Raw genomic sequence first — 25,944 nt, 5'->3', positions numbered from 1 at the left:
TAGCATTAGCACTGTAGTTGGGATTTCCCTAATAGCTCAGTTGGTAAAGAATCCACCTGCAATACAGGAGACCCCGGTTCAATTCCTGGGTAGGGAAGATCCACTGGAGAAAGGATAGGCTACCCACTCCAGTATTCTTAGGCTTCCCTGGTGGCTCAGCTGGTAAAGAATCTGCCTGCAATGCAGGAGACCTGGGTTTGACCCCTGGGCTGGGAAGATCCCCTGGAGAAGGGAATGGCTTACCCACTCCAGTATTCTGGCCTGGAGAATTCCATGGACTGTATAGTCCAAGGGGTCACAAAGAGTCAGGCATGACTGAGTGACTTTCACTTCACTTCAACCCTGTACTTACAACTATTTGCATAGCATTTACATTGTATTAGGAGCACTAGTGGTAAAGAACTGCTTCCCAATGCAGGAGACTTAAGAAACTCAGGTTCCATCCCTGGGTCAGGAAGATCCCCTGGAGGAGGGCATGGCAACCTACTCCAGTATTCTTACCTAGAGAATCCCATGGAAAGAGGAGCCCCGAGGGCTACAGTCTGTGGGGTCCGAAAGAGTTGGACACAACTGAGCGACTAACACTTTCACTTTTTCAGGTATTATAAGTAATCGAGGGATGATTTAAAGTACCCAGGAGGATTTGTGTACTTTATACGCTGATGAAGGACAGGAAAGCCTGGCATACTGCAGTTCATGGGGTTGCAAGAGTCAGATATGACTTAGTGACTGAACAACAACTATGCTGTATGGAACTTGAGTGTCCACAGGGGGAGAATGGGGGTGTCCAGGAACTAATCCCCTGTGTATACTGAGGGGCCACTGTACTCAGCTGTGACCTCACATTAGAATCCCAGGTTACATACTCAGAGACCAGTTTCATCAGAATCCCTGGGGGTGAGATCCAGGCTTTAGTGTTTATTATAGTACCCCTGAATGTATGCATGTGTGTGCTCAGTCACTTCAGTGGTGTCCGATTCTTTGCAACCCTATTGACTGCCCACCAGGCTCCTCTGTCCATGGGAATCTCCAGGCAAGAATCCTGGAGTGGGTTGCCATGCCCTCCTCCAGGGTCACTTTCCAACCCAAGGATCAAACCCACATCTCCTGCATCTCCTGCATTGTGGGTAGATTCTTTACCCACTGAGCCACCTGGGAAACCCTATAGTCCCCTTGGATGATGCCAATGTTCAGCCAATAAGATTGTCAAAATATATGTTTCTCATACCTTATCTTCCCAAATGTAAAGTAGACTTCTTCCGCTTTATGGTCAATGTCTAAATTATTTGTGTTGCAGAAAGAAAATGTAGTCTGTTTAATATCATTTCTTCAAAATATCTGATAATTTATTTGTGACCATATATGTTATAAATTGGAGAAGGCACTGGCGACCCACTCCAGTACTCTTGCCTGGAAAATCCCATGGACGGAGGAGCCTGGTGGGCTGCAGTCCATGGGGTCGCTAAGAGTCGGACACGACTGAGCAACTTCACTTTCACTTTTCACTTTCATACATTGGAGAAGGAAATGGCAACCCACTCCAGTGTTCTTGCCTGGAGAATCCCAGGGACGGGGGAGCCTGGTGGGCTGCTGTCTATGGGGTCGCACAGAGTTGGACACGACTGACGTGACTTAGCAAATGTTATAAATACATGAGTTTCCTGGAGGCCCAGGTTTGATCCCTGGGTTGAGAAGATCCCCTGGAGAAGGAAATGGCAACCCACTCCAGTATTCTTGCCTGGAGAATCCCAGGGACAGAGGAGCCTGGTGAGCTGCCATCTAAGGGGCTGCAGAGAGTCGGACACTACTGAAGTGACTTAGCAGCAGCAGCAGCAACAGATAGATAGATATATATACTTATTATATTTTAGAAAAACTATGTTACCAATTTTTGGGTATAGTGTATTTATACATAGCTATAAATGCACACACATATGAGAACCTTGGGGTTTTGATAACTATTTTTGTCTCTTTAATCTATTAATTTCTGATAAAGATATTTTAAAACCTCACCCTAAAGATAGTAAGTTTGCCAATTTTGCAAAAATGTGATATCAATTTTGCTCTTATATTTTGAGTATATTTAGATAGCATCAGCATTCATTAAATTGCTTGCTTAGTAATTTTTAATTTTACTATTAAGTAATGTATTTTGGGGGCTTCCCTGGTGCTTCAGTGGTAAAGAATCCACCTGACAATGCAGGAGAGGCAGGTTCAATCCCTGGGTTGGGAAGATTCCCTGGAGAAGGAAATGGCAGCCCCCTCCAGTATTCTTGCCTTGGAAATCCCATGGACAGAGAAGCCTGGTGGGCTACAGTCCATGGGTTCATGAAGAGTTGGACTTAATTGAATGACTAAACAACAAAACAACAACAATATATTTCTTTATCTATAGTAATGCTTTTGTGCTTTGGATTTTATGTTGCCGGTATGTTGCCTCATTATATTTCATTGCATTAGTATTTGTATAATATATCATTTATTTTACCTTTTGAACTTGTGTGATTTTTGTTTCAAATGACTCTCTTTTATGGAACAATATAACTTTATTTTTAAAAATCCATTCTGGTAATATACCTTATAATGGCAAATTTTATTCATATATTCTAATAGTGATTACAGGTATATTTAGACATTTTTCTACCTTCTTTTTTTCTTTTCCTTTTTTTGATTCTGTTAGGCTTGATACATTTTCCATATTTATTATTTCCTTCTGATGTTTCAGAAATGTATCTTTTTATATATACATAGATACAGTCCACCCTCCATATCCTGGGGTTCTATATCTGCAAATGCAACCGACCATGAACTACTTGGTAAAATAAATTAGAGAAAGTTCCAAAAAGCAAAACTTGAAATTGTTACTTGCTGTCAACTGTTTATATAACATTTATGTTATATTTACAACTGCTTACATAGCATTTACTTTGTATTAGGTACAATCTAGTAATAATTTAAAGTACACAGGAGGATGTGCATAGGTTAAATGCAAATACTATGCCATTTTATATGAGAGACTTGAACATCTGTGGGTTTTGGATTTCATAGGAGTCCTGGAAAAAGTCCCACACAGATACCAAGGGACGACTGTAATTATAAATTTTTACCCTTGACTAAGAGTTTTCAAAAAGTTTAATGTTTTCCTGAACATAACAAATATCTTAGAACATATTATTTACAGCTGAACTCCAACCCATCATGGTAATTATTTTTCAGAGTTTGAATTGCATTTTTAAACAAACAATTATTAATTTTACATTGAAAGTTCATTAAATGTACTGGTATTTTTTTCGATTCTGTGCTCATAGAAATTTTTCCATTATTTTGTTTTTCTAACTTTTAACATTGTTTCTTATATCCCACATTTTTATTTCAGGTTAATATTTCCTTATTAATAAAAGACATCCCATGTTTTTTCTTCTTGAAAGAACCTTGGACTCTTAACCTCTCAATCTTTTGCATTCTAAAAACTGCTTTATCTTGCCTGCAGACTTGTCTAAAAGTTTAGCTGTGTATAAACCCTGGGTTATAATACGTATTTTCCTTTAATGCAGTTATATATTACCCTTTGACCTTTGGGCATCATTATTGTCAAAATGCGGGGAAAATCTTGTCAGTCTAAATTCTATGACTTTGTAGCCATTTTTACTTTGATTTCTTGTAGTTTTTAAGACTGTATTTTTGCCTTCACTCTTCTACCATTTCATTCAATGAGTAGGTGTTTACTTGGTATGATTTATTCTCCTCTGTGAATCTTAAATCTGTGAACTTGTATTTCTTCAGCTCCTTAAAACTCAGTAATTACCTCTTCAAAAATTTCTCCTCCCTTTTCTTTCATTACATCTTCTGGAACTTTAACAGGGTCTAAATTGGAGCTTCTCAAGCTATCCTTGATAGCTCTCTTCTTTTCTTTTTAGTTGCTTCTCTGTTGAACAGTTCTGGGTGAGATTCTTTTTACTCCTCTCCAAATCATTATTTTTATTTATTAACTAACCTTCCTTCCATTCTCTATATTTTCTGTTTAAATGTATCTTTTTTCAAAATTTCTGGCTGCTTCTTCATGTCCACATTCTTCAGTTTCATTTTTTTTGCTTGTTTTCTAATTTCTGGCGTGATTCAAGTTTTGTTGTTTTTCCTATGATCAACCTACACATTCTTATTATGAATCTTTGTCAAACACTTTGCAGAATTGATTCAACTCATGGTGTATTCATGTTGTGATATTGGTTTTGTTGGCTTATTTTCTCAGTATTAACTTTTCCTCATTTGGGAAAGTGTGGGGAGGGTAGGTGTGTGGGTGTGTTTGTGTGCACATGTGTGTGTGTCTGTGTATGTGTGTTGGGTGTCTGTGAGGGTGTGGATATGTGTGCATGAGTGTGTATGTGTGTTAGGTGTGTGGGTGTGGGGTGGGTAGGTGTGTGGGTGTGTTTGTGTTGGGTGTGTGGGAGGTGTGTGTGTGAGTGTGGGTGGTTGGGTGGGTGAGTGTGTGTGTGTGGTCATTTTGATGTTTTTCTCCCTATTCTTCTTCTCACCCCTTCTTGTACTACCGGCTTATTTAGATATAAATATTATTTGAGTGGTTAGTGTGTAGCAGTCCCTGTTTAGCCCTGGGGGATATCTAGGCTACAAACACACAAAAATCCCTCCCTGCATGGAGCTGGCATTCCCTTGGGAGAAAATAGACAATAGACATACCCCTTGTATAAATCATATACCATGTTAATGATCTTGTAATTGACTGTTCCTCCAGGACTCCCAGTCCAGAGTGGTGCTCAGAGGCTCCTGATTCACTCTGATACACAGCAGTAACATTTAAAGTGAAGCCCAAATTGGTACTGAACCACAAGCTATTTGTAACCCATCCATGATGAGACAAGTATACAAATTTAGAGAAAGGCTCTGGAAACTTTTGTATTCATTTGACAAAGCAATTTTATTTCTGTCAAATCTAACACAACAAAATTTGATCTTGTATTTTGTATGTCTACATTTTATTTCATTTTTCAATTTTCTTTAATTGTATTTTACTTGAGAAAAACCACCTCTGTATATAAGGGGAAAAAGCAACAACTGTTCTTTCCACACAGAGTCTGGGAAGCATCAATATAGACGTTCTTCAATGTGGAAATTAGCTGGTAGGGACTTAGCCTTTTGATTGAAAAGCTAAACCTATGTCCTCCTTCCTCCCTAATGATTTGAAGCATTGTGGAAATCACAGCTCATAGGGGCAGCTGGAAGCTTGTGTTTGTCTCCTTCCCTTTGTGGGGCAAGCATCTTTGCCCCAACTTTAAGCAGTCAGTTCTCCATGGAGCATTTTAGTCCCAACTATCTGGTGGTCTTAAAATATATCTAACCCTGCCATTGGACATAAAAACAGTTTCTTTTCACTTTGAGACTTCTGCTTGGTTCAAAATGACCCCTGAAAGAAACAGGAAAAGGAGTACCCAACTGACTGCCAGAATTCCTAATTTCAAATGTTGGCTTGGCCACTGAATTAATGGTGACCTTAAAAATTAACTAATATCTTTCACACCATAGCCTTTATACTTTTTACAATAATTCTTTGAGACAAGTAGGGGAGGATTATTTTTGTAAAGAAGGAAAATATATTCAGAAAAGTGACTTGGTCCAAGGCAACTTATTCAGACAAACCTAGGTCTGTCCCCAAATCCATATGTGCTATCTTTTTGTTTGTTTGATTGATTGATTTGTTGCTGCATCTCACAGCTTGTGGGATCTTAGTTCCCGGACCAGAGATGGAACCCCTGGCAGTGGAAGCCAGAAAGTGTAGAGCCCTAACATCTGAATCACTGAGGAGTTCCCATGTATGCTGTCTTACAAAATACTGAAATTGGATGGAGACTTCTTGGGAATATCAAAGACAGTAAAACTCAAATACTGCTGTAAAATACTAGCATTCTTTTCATAGCAGGGATTTGGAATCATAGAGCTCTCACTGCACCCTGCCTATGGCTGCTGCAGCTTTGCATACAGATACTTGGGTGTGACAGCTGAGAGACTGCTAAACTCTTCCCCATTGTCAGAGCTTAGAAGCTGTGACTGACCGTCACTGGACAAGGGAAGGGAGAGCACGTGGCCTTGACCGCTGACGGTGTGTTTACCCAGATGCGGCTTGGGAGCTGCTGGGGAAAGGATTTGATTCACCTGGAGGCTTATCTATACAATCACAATTTGATTCTTGTTTCTCTTCTCTCCTTCACACCCCTCTCCTTTATCACAGTTTGTCTTTGGCAAATTCTGATTCCAACATCTAGCTACATTGTCTCTTGAAAACAGGTCAAATTACATTTCAAAAAGATGGCAGTAACAAAGCAGAATTCTGCAGAACAAACCAAGGTCTGTACTTTGGTATCTGACTCCCAGGAACAATGCTTTATCTAGTTACAACGGAATTTGAGCTGTCCCATACACTTTCCTAGAATACTATCCATACAATATTCATTCTCAAAGCAGTATTTCCTTATGTGTGCATCTGTCATGGAAGATTAGAATGCACCTCCAAGGGTTATTTTGTTTGATGTTTATGATGGTAGTTGATTATTAAAATATCAAAATTAGTCCTATTTCACAGATTAGAAAGTTGAAGTTCAAAGAAGTAAATCAACCAAGACTCTACAACTTTTAAACCCTTGCAGGTACTGGGGATTTGGATTCTAAATATACTTTCTCCTGTGTAGTATTTTTTATTTTTTTTTTATTTTTTTTTTTAACTTTACAATATTGTATTGGTTTTGCCATATATCAAAATGTGTAGTATTTAAAAAAATAATTTAATTTGTTTCTTTATGACTATGCTGGGTCTTTGTTGCTGCACAGGCTTTTCCTTAGTTGCAGCGAGTGGAGGCTACTCTCTAGATGCGGTGTGTGGGCTTCTCATTGAGGCGGCTCCTCTTGCTGTGGAGCACTGGCTGTAAGGCACGTGGGCTCAGCAGCTGTGGCTCCCAGGCTCTAGAGCACAGGCTCAATAGTTGTGGTGCATGGGCCTAGTTACTGTGGAATCCTCCCGGATCAGGGATTGAACGCGTGTCTCCCGCATTGGCAGACAGATGCTTCACTACTGTGCCAGCAGGGAAGCCCTTATTCTATTTTAAAGATATCTCTGTGAGGACTATTTTTCCAGGAAACTAAGACCAGGAGCTAAGGGATTCGTATATTTTACATGCTACCAACAAGTAGCAAATGCCAAGTGAGTGAGTTGCTAACTGTTTACTAGGATGAATAATCTCTTTAATATCTTTTATTTCCTTTCCATCTCAACTATCCCAAGTGCAAAAAAAAAAAAAAAAAAATTGGGAATAAAAATACTCACATTATGAGGGAAAGGGAAGGGGATGGTTTCTTTTCTTCCATTTTGGTGTGAAACATTGGGATTCCAGAGTAGACAGGAGAATCCTCTCTTTTCAACCTCCAGGTCTAGGAATACAATGTTTTAACTAAGCCAGTGAGGGCAGAATAATGAACACAAATAGTTACAGAGTTGGACAAAAGTAGCTCTACCAATTATTCTACCTTAGAACAGGCTGCTCTGCCCTGCAGCTTTCTCATTTATGTAAACATACTGGTCATTATGATGTGTATATGAGGCTGTGCAGATTGGGCGAAACATGTCCAGGCAAAGCTCTTTATACAAATATGAGTTCTCATTTTGTCCATTTTGTACTTTTCCAAACAGCTTGAATTCTATTCTAAGGACGGGTTAACTTGTGGAGATCCTGAACTATGGACACATGTGGCCATAGCAACTGCAGTTAAAGGTAGTATGACCTAAGGGAGTTCATGTAACCTTTTCATTGTCCCTGTGTTCCTCATAGAACAACCAAACAAATTCATCCTTACCCTCACCTTCAGATGAACAAGGTTGTATATAATTAGGAAAATATAATCACACATTTATGATCCTGCATGTGTGTGTGCATGCTCCTTTTGCAAATGCAACGTAAATTCCTTGAGGTCAAGAAGCATATTTCTTCTGGTCTGTAACTTTTAACAGCATTGGAGAATGGAAATACAATTACTGACTATCCGAGCAGGGAGAGACTTTAGTCTCATTTAATCTAACTCTCCTAATTTTATAGGTAAAGGATGAGGAACCCAGTGTACAGATAATAGATGATTTGCCTACCATGACCTAGCAGAAATTGAAATTAAACCAGATGTTTTGATTTCAACTCCTTGTTATTTCCATTATACCTTATAGCAGACATTTGATATATAATTTTTGAATGAATAGAAATAACTAAAAGACACTTAGAATAGCATTGCACATAGTAAAAATCAAGCTCAATGTTTGGAGAAATTTTAACAAATGTTGTGCTTTGAGAATTTTTTTTTAATGCTAAGAATGTCCAAAGATAGAAGTTTAGTTCAGTTCATTTCAGTCGCTCAATTGGGTCTGACTCTGCAACCCCATGGATTGCAGCACACCAGGCTTCTCTCTCCATCACCAACGCCTAGAGCTTCTTCAAGCTCATGTACATTGAGTCAGTGATGCCATTCAACCATCTCATCCTCTGTCATCCCCTTCTCTTCCTGCCTTCAATCTTTTCAAGCATCAGGGTCTTTTCCAATGAGTTGGTTCTTCACATCAGGTAGCCAAAGTTTTGGAGCTTCAGCTTCAGCATCAGTCCTTCCAATGAATATTCAGAACTGATTACCTTGAGGATTGACTGGTTTGATCTCCTTGAGAGTCCAAGAGACTCTCAAGAATCTTCTCCAACACCACAGTTCAAAAGCATCAATTCTTCAGTGCTCAGCTCTCTTTATGGTCTAACTCTCACATCCACATATGACTACTGGAAAAACCATAGTTTTGACTATATGGACGTTTGTCACAACAGTAATGTCTCTGCTTTTTAATATGCTGCCTAGGTTAGTCGTAGCTTTTCTTCCAGGAAGTGTCTTTCAATTTCATGGCTGGAGTCACAGTCTGCAGTGATTTGGGAGCCCAAGAAAATAAAGTCTCACTGTTTCTGTTGTTTCCCCAACTATATGCCATGAAGTGATGGGACTGGATGCCATGATCTTTGCTTTTTGACTATTGAGTTTTAAGCCACCTTTTTCACTCTCCTCTTTCACTTTCATCAAGAGGCTCTTTAATTCCTCTTCTCTTTCTGATGTAGGCATGGTGTCATCTGCATATCTGAGGTTATTGACATTTTCCCTGTAATCTTGATTCCAGCTTGTGTTGCATTCAGCCCAGCATTTTGCATGAAGTACTCTGTATATAAGTTAAATAAGCAGGTGATGATATAGAGCTTTGACACATTCCTTTCCCAATTTTGAACCGGTTCATTTTTCCATGTCCAGTTCTAACTGTTGCCTCTTCACCTGCATACAGATTTCTCAGGAGGCAGGTCAGGTGGTCTGGTATTCCCATCTCTTGAAGAATTTTCCACAGTTTGTTGTGATCCCCACAATCAAAGGCTTTAGCATGGTCAATGAAACAGAAGTAGATGTTTTTCTGGAATTCTCTTGTTTTTTCTATGATCCAACAGAAGTTGGCAATTTGATCTCTGGTTCCTCTGCCTTTTCTAAATCCAGCTTGAACATCTCGAAGTTCTTGGTTCACGTACTGTTGAAACCTAGCCTGGAGAATTTTAAGCATTACTTTGCGAGTGTGTGAGATGAGTGCAATTGTGCATTGGTTTGAGCATTCTTTGGCATTGCCTTTCTTTGGGATTAGAATGAAAACTGACCTTTTCCAGTCCTGGGCCACTGATGAGTTTTCCAAATTTGCTGGCATATTGAGTGCAGCACTTTCACAGCATCATCTTTTAGGATTTGAAATAGCTCAACTGGAATTCCATCACTTCCACTAGCTCTGTTTGTAGTGATGCTTCCTAGGGTGACTTGACTTTGCACTCCAGGATGTCTGGCTCTAGGTGAGTGATCACACCATCATGGTTATCTTGGTCATTAAGATCTTTTTTGTATAGTTCTTCTGTGTATTCTTACCACCTCTTCTTAATATCTTCTGCTTCTGTTAGGTCCATACCATTTCTGTCCTTTCTTGGGCCCATCTTTGCATGAAATATATCCTTAGTATATCTAATTTTCTTGAAGTGATCTCTAGTGTTTCTCATTATATTGTTTTCCTCTATTTCTTTGCATTGATCACTTAGGGAGGCTTTCTTATTCTCCTTGATATTCTTTGGAACTCTGCATTCAGATGGATATATCTTTCCTTTTCCCCTTTATCTTTAACTTCTCTTCTTTTCTCAGCTATTTTTAAGGCCACCTCAGACAACCATTTTGCCTTTTTGTATTTTTTTTTCTTGGGAATAACTTTGATTATCATCTACTGTACAATGTTACCAACCTCCATCCATAGTTCTTCAGGCACTCTATGTATCAGATCTAATCCTTTCAATCTATTTGTCACTTCCACTGTATAATCATAAGGGATTTAATTTAGGTCATACCTGAATGGTCTAGTGGTTTTCCCTACTTTCTTCAATTTAAGTCTGAATTTTGCAATAAGGACTTCATGATCTGAGCCACAGTCAGCTCCTGGTCTTGTTTTGCTGGCTGAATAGAGTTTCTCCATTTTTGGCTGCAAAGAATATAATCAATCTGATTTGGGTATTGATCATCTGGTGATCTCCATGTTTGGAGTCATCTCTTGTGTTGTTGGAAGAGGGTGTTTGCTATGACCAGTGCATTCTCTTGGCAAAACTCTGTTAGCCTTTGCCCTGCTTCATTTTGTACTCCAAGGCCAAACTTGCCTGTTACTCCAGGTGTCTCTTGATTTCCTACTTTTGCATTCCAATCCCCTATGATTAAACGGACCTGAATTTTGGGTGTTAGTTCTAGAATGTCTTGTAGGTCTTCATAGAAATTTGGTTTTCTCCAAAGTTCTTTGAAAAAAATGTTTTAAAGGACAACTGCTATTAGAATATAATAGATAGACAATAAACATGAACAGATAAGTGAACAAGGATAGAGAATGGTGTCTTAGGATTTCAAACTCAAATCTCCTACCTATCTTGTTTAGCCTTTTATAACCTATGTAACCTTAGATAAGACTTCTCTGTCTTTGCAGCATGGTTCCTCTTCCAAAGTTGGACATAGGATGACTTGTTCAACCTACCCCAAGAGAGAGGTAGCCAAAACTATAAAATTTTTTGGAACCACAGAACCTGGGTTGATTCATGAATGACTCACTTTAAGTACCAGCCATTCTTCTTTCATTTTGGGAACAGTACTCTCTCTTTTTTTTTTTCTTCTTTCTGAGAACTGCATTTTCCCCTTACTCCATCCATATGATTCCCATTGGAGCTACCAAGTTCTGCTATAAGCCTGACCCTCCAGCTAGAATTAGCAGGTTGAGTGGTACACACTTCACTCAAGCTTAACCAGAATTCTTTCCACTGAGATTTTAGCTCTGGAACTGAGAGTCAGCTGAGAGTTACTGTGACTAAAAAGCTGTTCAGATCTCTCATCTCTCTCCAATATTTCCTTTGTTCACTAACTGCCAGCCACAACCTTCAAACATCTCACATTGTGCCAAGCTCCTCTGTCCATAGAATTATCCAGGCAAGAATACTGGAGTGGATAGCCGTTCCCTTCTCCAGGGAATCTTCCCAGCCCAGGGATGGAAGCCAGGTCTCCTGCATTGCAGGCAGATTCTTTACCAGCTGAGGCACAGGGGAAGCCCCATTGTGCTCCTGTCTGTTGGCTTTTCCATTTATTTCTTCTTCCAACAATGTCCTGCCCTTAGATATCTGCAGAACTGACATCCACTTGTCATTCATGTGTCAACTCTAGGGTCACCGCTTCAAAGACCTCCTCTAATCACTTCACTAGAGTAGGACCACGTGTCTTTCTACATCCCATTACACTGTTTTATCTTCTTCATTCCTCATGTCAGTAGCTGAAACTATCTTATTTGCTTATAAATATATTGTCTGACTCCCCTGTAAGAATATTGCCTTGAGGGCAATTTTGTCTTATTCACCCCAGCTGCTGCCCTCAGAATAATGCCAGATACATACCCATTCATTTATAAGTTGGTAGGAAGCCTCTATGCTTATAATGGTCTTTAAGGTAAGTAGCACTGTCCTCCTTTTATAGTGGAAAATAAAACAGAAACCCCAAGGACACAGTCATTTGTTCAAGACTCCTCAGGATGGTTCTTCTAGGATCCATCTAGGGAAAGCTTATTGATTTTATATTAACAAGATGGCATTTCTGGTTTTTTTGGGGGTGGGGGTGGGGAAGAGGCAGGATGGATGGTTGGATAAAGATGTGAATGATCTGAGCAGGTATCACATGCCAGCCAATGCATTTAGAACCATCAGACATCACAGAGAAACTCTTTGACACAACCACAGTGTGCTTTTCTCCTGGTGTCCAGTCTTACTTTTGAAGAGGTTTCTGCTTATAAGTCAGGGGCTGAAATATTCTAGAAAGCCCTAGGCATCACTACGCTGAAGCTGCCAGCCTTCTAATACTGATACTACTTTCTCATCAGCAGGCCCAGATGAGCATTAGTAATCAGGCAGGAGAGAGTAGAAGCCCCCTTCTGCCTTCTGCTTTTCTGCCAGACACCTGTGGGCTTTGTTTCATCAGCAAAATATATTTTTTAAAATGTCCATGAAAGAAGAGCAATAGTTGGCAGAGCAAGTGTGACCCCTACACATGCTTCTTCCTGTAGGGATTGAAAATAAGAATCTGTTTGTTTGATTTTCCACAAGGTCAGACCTCGCTGAGATTGGCAGAGGTAATCATTTCCACCTTTACTCTGCTGCCAAGTCTAGAACGAAACTGATTTCTGGCCTGTTTTTCATGTTGAATGAACCTCATTCGAGACAGGTAGAAGAAGAAATCCAAGGTCACACAGGGGGTCAGATACTATTAACAGTCTGAAATATCTGACAATCTTTGATACTTTGCATTATTAACTCATTTAATATGGACAGCAGTCCTACAAAGGAGATAGTATTATCGAAAAGGAAGTTGAAACCAAGAGAGTTTAGATGACCTAAGATCACACAGCTAGGAAATCACATAGAATTCGGGCTTATAAATACGAGACTATTTCTGTGCCCCCACATGGGTCAAACCATCCAACCACTGCTTCTGGAGAAGGAGTCTTCCTTGTGATCGCCCCACCTTTATTTACCATTGCAGGAGAACATTCTCATTTCACACACCTTTATGAGTGGCATCACCCAAAACTGGGCCCTACAAAAACCCCTGCATTTCCATGGCAACTGCCAAGTCTGTCCTCAATCCTCATTCCCCATTTCATACTATTCATCTCAAAGCAGTTTTACCAACAGGTTGGTATTCCTGGTTACAGCAGAGAAGTAGAAGTCGTGAAACACATCTCAAGTCCAGAATGCTCAGCTGTTCCCACAGAGCTTAGAAACCACTGTCAAGAGCCTTCTAGCTTAGGGAAAATGGCTAGCAAATGACGGATTCTCCACTCGTCTTCTCCTTCTGCGTAAAAAGAATTCTCCCACTTGTGCATATTTTGACCACATGTATGTATGAAATTAAAAGATGCTTACTCCTTGGAAGGAAAGTTATGACCAATCTAGATAGCATATTTAAAAGTAGAGACATTACTTTGCCAACAAAGGTTCATCTAGTCAAGGCTATGGTTTTTCCTTTAGTCATGCACGGATATAAGAGTTGGACTGTGAAGAAGGCTGAGCGCTGAAGAATTGATGCTTTTAACTGTGGTGTTGGAGAAGACTCTTGAGAGTCCCTTGGACTGCAAGGAGATCCAATCAGTCCATTCTGAAGGAGATCAGCCCTGGGATTTCTTTGGAAGGAATGATGCGAAAGCTGAAACTCCAGTACTTTGGCCACCTCATGCGAAGAGTGGACTCATTGGAAAAGACTCTGATGCTGGGAGGGATTGGGGACAGGAGGAGAAGGGGACGACAGAGGATGAGATGGATGGATGGCATCACTGACTCGATGGACATGAGTCTGAGTGAACGGGAGTTGGTGATGGACAGGGAGGCCTGGCGTGCTGCGATTCATGGGATCGCAAAGAGTCGGACATGACTGAGGGACTGATCTGATCTGATCTGATCCGATATAGTTTAACCTCCCAAACTCCAGTTTCTACTATAATGGTAGAACAATATTAATAATAGCCATACCTATATCATAAGTCTAGTGAACAGATTAAATACTTCAATGCACATGAAGTATCTAGGACAGTGCCTAGTATTTAGTAACCACTCAACAAATTATAGTTCTCTGCAGTTCATTTTCTTTTTCTTTCTCTCAATTACTGTTTCCATGGGCCTGGGACAAACAAACACTATGGAGGTTGACACCTATTTGAGTCTTCTTCTTCCCCTTGAAGGCTGACTTAGTATTCATTTTAATTTTCCTAGATAAACCCGTGCAACTTGTCAGATTGCTTATAGTCTTCTGGAGTTTACTGTGTCTCTTGCTACCCTTCTAGAAATGGCATGGGACAATGTGTCTCACCTATCTCCATTACCCACAAGAACAACTCTCTCCCAGGCAGAGCTTCTGGGTTTCAGCAGAATATCATCCCCTATGACTCATGCTAGCAGAATTCTCCAGACTCGTTAATCCTTAGGAAATCCCTGTACACAAACACATGTATTCTTGGAGCACCTTGTGGAGTAGAATCCAGCATATCCGCTTCTGAGACAAACAGAGTGCTCTGGATGTATTTACCAAGAGAATTTCTATGTAAACCCCTACGCTATTAGAACCCCTTATAATGACAAACAGCAATATCAATTCAATGAGCATTATAGCTAGACCTGGGGCTTCCCCAGTGGCTCAGTGGTAAAGAACCCTCCTGCCAATGCAGGAGACTCAGGAGATGCCCATTTAATCCCTGGGTCAGGAAGGTCCCCTGGAGAAGGAAATAGCAACCCACTCCAGTATCTTTGACTGAAAAATCCCATGGACACAGGAGCTTGGTGGGCTACAGTCCATTGGGTCTCAAAGAGTTGGACACAACCTAGAGACTAAACAACAATGCAATAGCTAGATCTGTGCTAAGCACTTTAGATACATAATCTTAAAAGATTCACAGAACAAACCTATTAAAATATACCATCATTCAGTTTAGTTCAGTTCAGTTGCTCAGTTGTGTCCAACTCTTTGCAACCCCATGGACTGCAGTATGCCAGGTCTCCCTGTCCATCACCAACTCCCAGAGCTTATTCAAACTCATGTCCATCGAGTCACTGATGCCATCCAACCATCTCATCCTCTGTCATTCCCTTCTCCTCCTGCCTTCAACATTTCCCAGCATCAGGGTCTTTTCCAATGAGTCAGTTCTTCACATCAGGTAGCCAAAATATTGGAGTTTCAGCTTCAGCATCAGTCCTTCCAATGAATATGCAGGACTGATTTCCTCTAAGACTGACTGTTTGGATCTCCTTGCAGTCCAAGGGACTCTCAAGAGTCTTCTCCAACACCACAGTTCAAAAGCATCAATTCCTCGGTGGTCACCTTTCTTTATAATCTAACTCTCACATCCATACATGACTACTGGAAAAACCATAGCTTTGACTAGACAGACATTTGTGGGCAACATAATCTCTCTGCTTTTTAATATGTTGTCTAGGTTGGTCATAACTTTTCTTCCAAGGAGCAAGCATCTTATAGTTTCAAGGCTGCAGTCACCATCTGCAGTAATTTTGGAGCCCAAAATAATAAAGTCTGTCATTGTTTCCCCATCTATTTACCATGAAGTGATGGGACCAGATGCCATGATCTTAGTTTTCTAAATGTTGAGTGCTAACCCAACTTTTTCACTCTCCTCTTTCACTTTCATTGAGAGGCTTTTAGTTCTTCTTCACTTTCTGCTATAAGGGCGGTGCCATATGCATATCTGAGGCTATTGATATTTCTCTCGAAAATCTTGATTCGAGCTTATGCTTCATCCAGCCTGGCATTTCTTGTGATGTACTCTGCATAGAAGTTAAATAAGCAGGGTGACAATATACAGCCTTGAGGTACTCCTTTCACAATTTGGAACCAATAGTCCACTGGAGAAGGGAATTGTAAACCACTTCAGTATTCTTGCCTTGAGAACCCCATGAACAGTGTGAAGACATTATCATTACTCCCATTTTAACGTATTTGAAGACTAGAGCTCAGAGCAGATAAGAATAACCAAGCCAAGATTAAGCCCAGGCTATCAGATTCAAGAGACTTGTTATTGCAAAGAAACCAGGGGGGTTATATCTCTTCCCTGCATTCACTTAAGGCCACAGCTCTCCCAGTATTCTGGCTGCAACACGTGAGAAGCCAGCCCCTCCACTGGTGGGGAGATCACTCCCTCATGAGGCAGCGGAGCTTTACTACTGGATGGTGCTAACAGCCAGAAAGTTCTCCCTCATATTGAGTTCAGTCATTTCTTAGAGTTTTTTCCCCACCATCAGTTCTGGCTCTGCCCTCCAGAGGAACACAGAAACCAGGTTTCATGTCTTTCCCATATGTTAGCCCTTGTGCTATTATTAAATCAGTGCCTTGCTTACTCCAACTCAGAAAGATGGATCTAAACCAGGGAGACTGTGTGTGTGCTCAGCCGTGTCCGACTCTTGCGACTCTATGACCTGTACCTGAAGGCTTCTCTGCCCACGGGATTCTCCAGGCAAGAATACTGGAGTGGGTTGCCATTTCATTCTCCAGGGGATCTTTGTGACACAGGGATCAAACACATGTCTCTTGCATCTCCTGTGTCTCCTACATTGGCAGGCAGATTCTTTACCTCAAAACAGGGAAGCATGTTAAAAGCTAGTCAGTTCTTTCTTCCCCCCCCCCCCCCCCCCCCAAATATCTATGATAAGGACACCAGCTAACATTTTGGTTCATTTCAGTCACTCAGTCATGTCCGACTCTCTGCAATCACATGAACCGCAGCATGCCAGGCCTCCCTGTCCATCACCAACTCCCGGAGTTTACTCAAACTCATGTCCATTGAGTCGGTGATGCCATCCAACCATTTCATCCTTTGTCATCCCCTTCTCCTCCAGCATCAGGGTCTTCTCAAATGACTTAGTTCTTTGCATCAGGTGGCCAAAGTATTGGAATTTCAGCTTCAACATCAGTCCTTCCAATGAATGTTCAGGACTGATTTCCTTTTGGATGGACTGGTTGGATCTCCTTGCAGTCCAAGGGACCTTCAAGAGTCTTCTCCAACACCATAGTTCAAAAGCATCAATTCTTTGGTGCTCAGCTTTCTTCACAGTTCAACTCTCACATCCATACATGACCACTGGAAAAACCATAGCCTTGACTAGACAGACCTTTGTTGACAAAGTAATGTCTCTACTTTTCAAGCTGTCTAGGTTGGTCATAACTTTCCTTCCAAGAAGTAAGCATCTTTTAATTTAATGGCTACAATCACCCTCTGCAGTGATTTTGGATCCCAGAAAAAGAAAGTCAGTCACTCTTTGTACTGTTTCACCATCTATTTGCTATGGCGGACAGGAGGAGCTACCCCACACCCCTAAGCCCGAGGCCAGGGGTGGCGGGCGGGAGGACCAACCCCACCTCCAAGGAGCCATGGCTGCGAGGGCGCAGGAGGGCCTAGAGGAGCTAGTCCACGTTGAAGGTCAGGAAGGGCGGTGGTGAGGAGATACCCCTCATCCAAGGTAAGGAGCAATGGCTGCACTTTGCTGGAGCAGCCGTGAAGAGATACCCCACGCCCAAGGTAAGAGAAACCCAAAAAAGACGGTAGGTGTTGCAAGAGGGCATCAGAGGGCAAACACACTGAAACCATACTCACAGAAAACTAATCAATCTAATCACACTAGGACCACAGCCTTGTCTAACTCAATGAAACTAAGCCATGCCCATGGGGCAACCCAAGATGGGTGGGTCATGGTGGAGAGATCTGACAGAATGTGGTCCACTGGAGAAGGGAATGGCAAACCACTTCAGTATTCTTGCCTTGAGAACCCCATGAACAGTATGAAAAGGCAAAATGATAGAATACTGACAGAGAAACTCCCCAGGTCAGTAGGTGCCCAATATGCTACCAGAGATCAGTGGAGAAATAACTTCTGAAAGAATGAAGGGATGGAGCCAAAGCAAAAACAATACCCAGCTGTGGATGTGACTGGTGATAGAAGCAAGGTCCGATGCTGTAAAGAGCAATATTGCATAGGAACCTGGAATGTCAGGTCCATGAATCAAGGCAAACTGGAAGTGGTCAAACAAGAGATGGCAGGAGTGAATGTGAACATTCTAGGAATCAGCTAACTGAAATGGACTGGAATGGGTGAATTTAACTCAGATAACCATTATATCTACTACTGCAGGCAGGAATCCCTCAGAAGAAATGGAGTAGCCATCATGGTCAGCAAAAGAGTCTGAAATGCAGTACTTGGATGCAATCTCAAAAACGAAAGAATGATCTCTGTTTGTTTCCAAAGAAAACCATTCAATATCACAGTAATCTAAGTCTATGCCCCAACCAGTAATGCTGAAGAAGCTGAAGTTGAACGGTTCTATGAAGACCTACAAGACCTTTTAGAACTAACACCCCAAAAAGATGTCCTTTTCATTATAGGGGACTGGAATGCAAAAGTAGGAAGTCAAGAAACACCTTGAGTAACAGGCACATTTGGCCTTGGAATACGGAATGAAGCAGGGCAAAGACTAATAGAGTTTTGTCAAGAAAATGCACTGGTCATAGCAAACACCCTCTTCCAACAACACAAGAGAAGACTCTACACATGGACATCACCAGATGGTCAACACCAAAATCAGATTGATAATATTCTTTGCAGCCAAAGATGGAGAAGCTCTATACAGTTGGCAAAAACAAGACCAGGAGCTGACTGTGGCTCAGATCATGAACTCCTTATTGCCAAATTCAGACTTAAATTGAAGAAAGTAGGGAAAATCACTAGACCTTTCAGGTATGACCTAAATCAAATCCCTTATGATTATACAGTGGAAGTGAGAAATAGATTTAAGGGCCTAGATCTGATAGATAGAGTGCCTGATGAACTATGGAATGAGGTTCATGACATTGTACAGGAGACAGGGATCAAGACCATCCCCATAGAAAAGAAATGCAAAAACCAAAATGGCTGTCTGGGGAGGCCTTACAAATAGCTGTGAAAAGAACAGAAGTGAAAAGAAAAGGAGAAAAAGATATAAACATCTGAATGCAGAGTTCCAAAGAATATCAAGAAGAGGTAAGAAAGCCTTCTTCAGCAATCAATGCAAAGAAATAGAGGAAAACAACAGAATGGGAAAGACTAGAGATCTCTTCAAGAACATCAGAGATACCAAAGGAACATTTCATGCAAAGATGAGCTCGATAAAGGACAGAAATGGTATGGACCTAACAGAAGCAGAAGATATTAAGAAGAGGTGGCAAGAATACACAGAAGAACTGTCCAAAAAAGATCTTCATGACCCAGATAATCACGATGGTGTGATCACTGACCTAGAGCCAGACATCCTGGAATGTGAACTCAAGTGGGCCTTAGAAAGCATGACTATGAACAAAGCTAGTGGAGGTGATAGAATTCCAGTTGAGCTATTTCAAATCCTGAAAGATGATGCTGTGAAAGTGCTGCACTCAATATGCCAGCAAATTTGGAAAGCTCAGCAGTGGCCACAGGACTGGAAAAGGTCAGTTTTCATTTCAATCCCAAAGAAAGGCAATGCCAAAGAATGCTCAAACTACCACACAATTGCACTCATCTCACACGCTAGTAAAGTAATGCTCAAAATTCTCCAAGCCAGGCTTCAGCAATATGTGAACCATGAACTTCCTGATGTTCAAGCTGGTTTTAGAAAAGGCAGAGGAAACAGAGATCAAATTGCCAACATCCGCTGGATCATGGAAAAAGCAAGAGAGTTGCAGAAAAACATCTATTTCTGCTTTATTGACTATGCCAAAGCCTTTGACTGTGTGGATCACAATAAACTGTGGAAAATTCTTCAAGAGATGGGAATACCAGACCACCTGATTTGCCTCTTGAGAAATTTGTATGCAGGTCAGGAAGCAACACTTAGAACTGGACATGGAACAACAGACTGGTTCCGAATAGGAAAAGGAGTATGTCAAGGCTGTATATTGTCACCCTGTTTATTTAACTTCTATGCAAAGTACATCATGAGAAATGCTGGACTGGAAGAAACACAAGCTGGAATCAAGATTGCCGGGAGAAATATCAATAACCTCAGAGATGCAGATGACACCACCCTTACGGCAGAAAGTGAAGAGGAACTCAAAAGCCTCTTGATGAAAGGGAAAGTGGAGAGTGAAAAAATTGGCTTAAAGCTCAACCTTCAGAAAACGAAGATCATGGCATCCAGTCCCATCACTTCATGGGAAATAGATGGGGAAACAGTGTCAGACTTTATTTTTCTGGGCTCCAAAATCACTGAAGATGGTGACTGCAGCCATGAAATTAAAAGACGCTTACTCCTTGGAAGGAAAGTTATGACCAATCTAGATAGCATATTCAAAAGCAGAGACATTACTTTGCCAACAAAAGTTCGTCTAGTCAAGGCTGTGCTTTTTCCTGTGTTCATGTATGGATGTGAGAGTTGGACTGTGAAGAAGGCTGAGCACCAAAGAATTGATGCTTTTGAACTGTGGTGTTGGAGAAGACTCTTGAGAGTCCCTTGGACTGCAAGGAGATCCAACCAGTCCATTCTGAAGGAGATCAGCTCTGGGATTTCTTTGGAAGGAATGATGCTAAAGCTGAAACTCCAATACTTTGGCCACCTCATGCGAAGAGCTGACTCATTGGAAAGGACTTTGATGCTGAGGGGGATTGGGGGCAAGAGGAGAAGGGTACAACAGAGGATGAGATGGCTGGATGGCATCACTGACTCGATGGATGTGAGTCTCAGTGAACTCCGGGAGTTGGTGATGGGCAGGGAGGCCTGGCGTGCTGCGATTCATGGGGTTGCAAAGAGTGGGACACTACTGAGTGACTGATCTGAGCTGATCTGATCTGATGGGACCAGATGCCATGATATTAGTTTTCTGAATGTTGAGCTTTAAGCCAATTTTTTCACTCTGCTCTTTCACTTTCATCAACAGGCTCTTTAGTTCTTCTTTACTTTCTGCCATAAGGGTGGTGTCATCTGCATATCTGAGGTTATTGATATTTCTCCCAGCAATCTTGATTCCAGCTTGTGCTTCTTCCAGCCCAGCGTTTCTCATGATGTACTCTGCATATAAGTTAAATAAGCAGGGTGACAATATACAGCCTTGACATACTCCTTTTCCTATTTGGAACCAGTCTGTTGTTCCATGTCCAGTTCTAACTATTGCTTCCTGACCTGGATACAGATTTCTCAAGGGGCAGATCAGGTGGTCTGGTATTTCCATCTCTTTCAGAATTTTCCACAGTTTATTGTGATCCACACAGTCAAAGGCTTTGGCATAGTCAATAAAGCAGAAATAGATGTTTTTCTGCAACTCTTTTGCTTTTTCCATGATCCAGTGGATGTTGGCAATTTGATCTCTGGTTCCTCTGCCTTTTCTCAAACCAGCTTGAACATCTGGACCTTCACGGTTTACGTATCGCTGAAGCCTGGCTTGGAGAATTTTAAGCATTACTTTACTAGCGTGTGAGATGAGTGCAATTGTGTGGTAGTTTGAGCATTCTTTGGCATTGCCTTTCTTTGGGATTGCAATGAAAACTGACCTTTTCCAGTCCTGTGGCCACTGCTGAGTTTTCCAAATTTGCTGGCATATTGAGTGCAGCGCTTTCACAGCATCATCTTTTAGGATTTGAAAGAGCTCAACTGGAGTTCCATGACCTCCACTAGCTTTGTTTGTAATGATGCCCACTTGACTTCACATTCCAGGATGTCTGGCTCTAGGTCAGTGATCACACCATTGTGGTTATCTGGGTCATGAAGATCTTTTTTGGACAGTTCTTCTGTGTATTCTTGCCACCTCTTCTTAATATCTTCTGCTTCTGTTAGGTCCATACTGTTTCTGTCCTTTATCGAGCTCATCTTTGCATGAAATGTCCCCTTGGTATCTTTAATATTCTTGAAGAGATCTCTAGTCTTTCCCATTCTATTGTTTTCCTCTGTTCTTTGCATTGATCACTGTGGAAGGCTTTCTTATCTCTCCTTGCTATTCTTTGGAACTCTGCATTCAAATGGGTATATCTTTCCTTTTCTTCTTTGCTTTTCACTTTCCTTCCTTTCACAGCTATTTGTAAGGCCTCCTCAGACACCCATTTTGGTTTTTTGCATTTCTTTTCCATGGGGATGGTCTTGATCCCTGTCTCCTGTACAATGTTACTAACCTCTGTCCATAGTTCATCAGGCACTCTATCAGATCTAGTCCCTTAAATCTATTTCTTACTTCCACTGTATAATCATAAGGGATTTGATTTAGGTCATACTTGAGTGGTCTAGTGGTTTTCCCTACTTTCTTCAATTTCCGTCTGAATTTGGCAATAAGAAGTTCATGATCTGAACCGCAGTAAGCTCCCAGTCTTGTTTTTGCTGACTGTATAGAGCTTCTCCATCTTTGGCTGCAAAGAATATAACTAATCTGATTTTGGTGTCAACCATGTGGTGATGTCCATGTGTAGAGTCTTCTCTTGTGTTGTTGGAAGAGGGTATTTGCTATGACCAGTGCGTTCTCTTGGCAAAACTCTATTTGCCTTTGCCCCACTTCATTCTGTACTCCAAGGCCAAATTTGCCAAGTTTTTCTTTACTTCCTTCTTTTGCATTCCAGTCGCTTATAATGAAAAGGACATCTTTTTTGAGTGTTAGTTCTAGAAGGTCTTGTAGATCTTCATAGAACTGTTCAACTTCAGCTTCTTCAACATTACTGGTTGGGGCACAGACTTGGATTACCATAATATTGAATACCGTGAACTAACATTTATAAAGCATCTAAGATTTCTACTGAAACACTGTCTTTCCCTCTCTTCTTGGATATGTGTCTTTAAGTTTCCAAACCAAGAAAATTTCCCCATGGCTGTTAAAACAGCCGTCATCTGACTTGTGAACCACACCATCTATGGATGGTTACCTAGTAAACCCTGCATCTATATTCCTTGCAGGTCAGTGACAGGCTGGGGATGATTTAGTGGATTGCGACTATGTTGCTTTGATTTCTTTCGTGCTAAAATTGTACCATGCCTGCATGAATGCAAGGTGAAGTTTTTAGTGTTAAGAGTGGATTCTGATATACTGCTAAGAGAGAGGGCTTGGAAAAATTAGAAGAATGTTCTAATTTAAAGCCCATTCCTGGAAATTGGCCCCAGACTCTCCTTTAGCTCTACGACTGACATTAGTGTTGAGTGGATAAATAATGGGTGTGAGTCTGGTAAAATAGCACCATGCGTGCATTGGAGACTTGGTCATCCATGTCTATGGCATATACTCTTGGTGTTCCACCCATATCTCCTTTATCCCCATCAGAGGTCTCCTGGAAGTTCAGTGGACAGTTTCTGTCTACACCGTCACTTCCTGCCACTGGCATCTGTTTATTTGTGCTCAGTCATGTCTGACTCTTTGTGACCCCAAGGACAATAGCCCACCAGTCTGCTTTTGTCTACGGAAAAGAATACTGGAATACATGCCCAATGCCCTTTCCTCCTTCAGGGGAATGTCCCCGATTTACGGATCGAACCCACGAGACTCCTGCATGGCAGGCAGATTATCTACTGCTTGAGCCACCAGGGAAGGGATGAAGGAATACCTCAGCTTTCTGGCTTTTCAGAGGGACAGTTGTGAGGTATGTTCTACAGACTCTAAAAGGCTCCCTAGAAGGACCGAGTAACAGTTTGCCCATGGGATAACATTCCGGATGGGATTTCCTTTTTTACTGCTCATTTCCTCCATTTGTTTCCCAGGATTGCCTCTCAGATAGACTATTTGCTTTAAAATCTTGTCCCCCTATCTCCTTGTGGAGAAACCCAGCCTAAAATTCCTACCAAAATGTAAATGGCATCATCATCCTTGGTTTCCCTATTCTTTTCTTTCTGCTGCAGCATGCTTCTCTTCCCTACTCTCTTAGGGTGGGTGAGAATTTTGCCTGAGAAGCAAATTTTATTAGTCATCAAGCAAGAGGTTGAAAAACATTAATTCAAGACAAATCAAAAGTGGGAGACACAAAAGTAAGTTTGAATTTGAAGACAAATTTTCATAACTTTGCTTGAGACAAAGGACTACCATATCTGGGGCTCACTATTTTCGGACCCAAAAATATGAGTGGATTGCAATGAGCAACCTTTGTAAGTAACAAAGGAAACGTAGTGATACTCTATAAGCTATGTATGATACACAAAGGCAGAAACAGACATGTTTAAAGAGCAGCAAATAAAATCCTTATGATGTCAGATTTGCGAGTCTCTGGCGAAGGTCAGCACATATGGCTCAACACTTGTTTTTGTGAACAAAGTTTTGTAAAGCAGCCATGTTCCTTTGTTTATGTACCATCTATGGCTGCCTTTGTGCTAGATCAGATCAGATCAGATCAGTCGCTCAGTCGTGTCTGACTATTCGCGACCCCATGAATCGCAGCACGCCAGGCCTCCCTGCCCATCACCAACTCCCGGAGTTCACTGAGACTCACGTCCATCGAGTCAGTGATGCCATCCAGCCATCTCATCCTCTGTCGTCCCCTTCTCCTCCTGCCCCCAATCCCCCCCAGCATCACAGTCTTTTCCAATGAGTCAGCTCTTCGCATGAGGTGGCCAAAGTACTGGAGTTTCAGCTTTAGCATCATTCCTTCCAAAGAAATCCCAGGGCTGATCTCCTTCAGAATGGACTGGTTGGATCTCCTTGCAGTCCAAGGGACTCTCAAGAGTCTTCTCCAACACCACAGTTCAAAAGCATCAATTCTTCAGCGCTCAGCCTTCTTCACAGTCCAACTCTCACATCCATACATGACCACAGGAAAAACCATAGCCTTGACTAGATGAACCTTTGTTGGCAAAGTAATGTCTCTGCTTTTGAATATGCTATCTAGATTGGTCATAACTTTCCTTCCAAGGAGTAAGCGTCTTTTAATTTCATGGCTGCAGTCACCATCTTCAGTGATTTTGGAGCCCAGAAAAATAAAGTCTGACACTGTTTCCACTGTCTCCCCATCTATTTCCCATGAAGTGGTGGGACTGGATGCCATGATCTTCATTTTCCGAATGTTGAGCTTTAAGCCAACTTTTTCGCTCTCCACTTTCACTTTCATCAAGAGGCTTTTGAGTTCCTCTTCACTTTCATGCTAGAGGCAGAGTTAAAGAGTTGCAGCAGAGATCAGAGTCCACAAAGCCTAAGATATTTATTATCTGGCCCTTCACAGAAAAAGTTTACTGACTCCTGGTCAAGGACACTGTTTTGATTTTTTTTGTTTTTTAATAAATAAAGTACCAGGAAGGCATAAATAGGAAATTTATTTTTTTATAATTCCACACCATGAATAGTATATGGTGTTCCATAATTTCCCAGGCATAGTTTTCTTTCCTTTGCTTTTTATCCAAAGAACACTTAAGTGGTTGATAGAGCAGGCCATCCAAACACAAAAACAAAGCCAGCCTTTCTCTTTTGAATTATAAAAGAGATGAAAATTTAGGTTGGAAATGACAAGATTTGACAGGGCAATATTGTTGACCAATGGGTAGCCACCACACACCCCCCACCTCCATCCTAATGGGAAGATAAAATCTATTGCAAGAATTGTACAAGCCTTAGCAGCTCTATATATAACAAACATGAAACATGATCCTTTTAAAAACAACCCAAATTATACATAATGCATGCTCATATTCTTAAACTGATCTGTTAGAGATGCTAAAAAAAGATTGCATATATTTCAATTTTCCCAAAATGTCTCTTTCTCCAACACCAACTATTTTTTTCCCCTCCCTTTTAGAGTTCTAGAAATTCTGGAGATCTTCCTAAAATAAAACTAAAAACAAACAACAACAAAAAAATGCAGGTCTGAACATGTTATTTCA

This window comes from Bubalus bubalis, chromosome 3 (assembly GCF_019923935.1).
Source record: "Bubalus bubalis isolate 160015118507 breed Murrah chromosome 3, NDDB_SH_1, whole genome shotgun sequence".
Classification (NCBI taxonomy): Eukaryota; Metazoa; Chordata; class Mammalia; order Artiodactyla; family Bovidae; genus Bubalus; species Bubalus bubalis.
The sequence above is the reverse complement of the archived record's forward strand: the minus strand, read 5'-3'. Positions refer to the sequence as shown.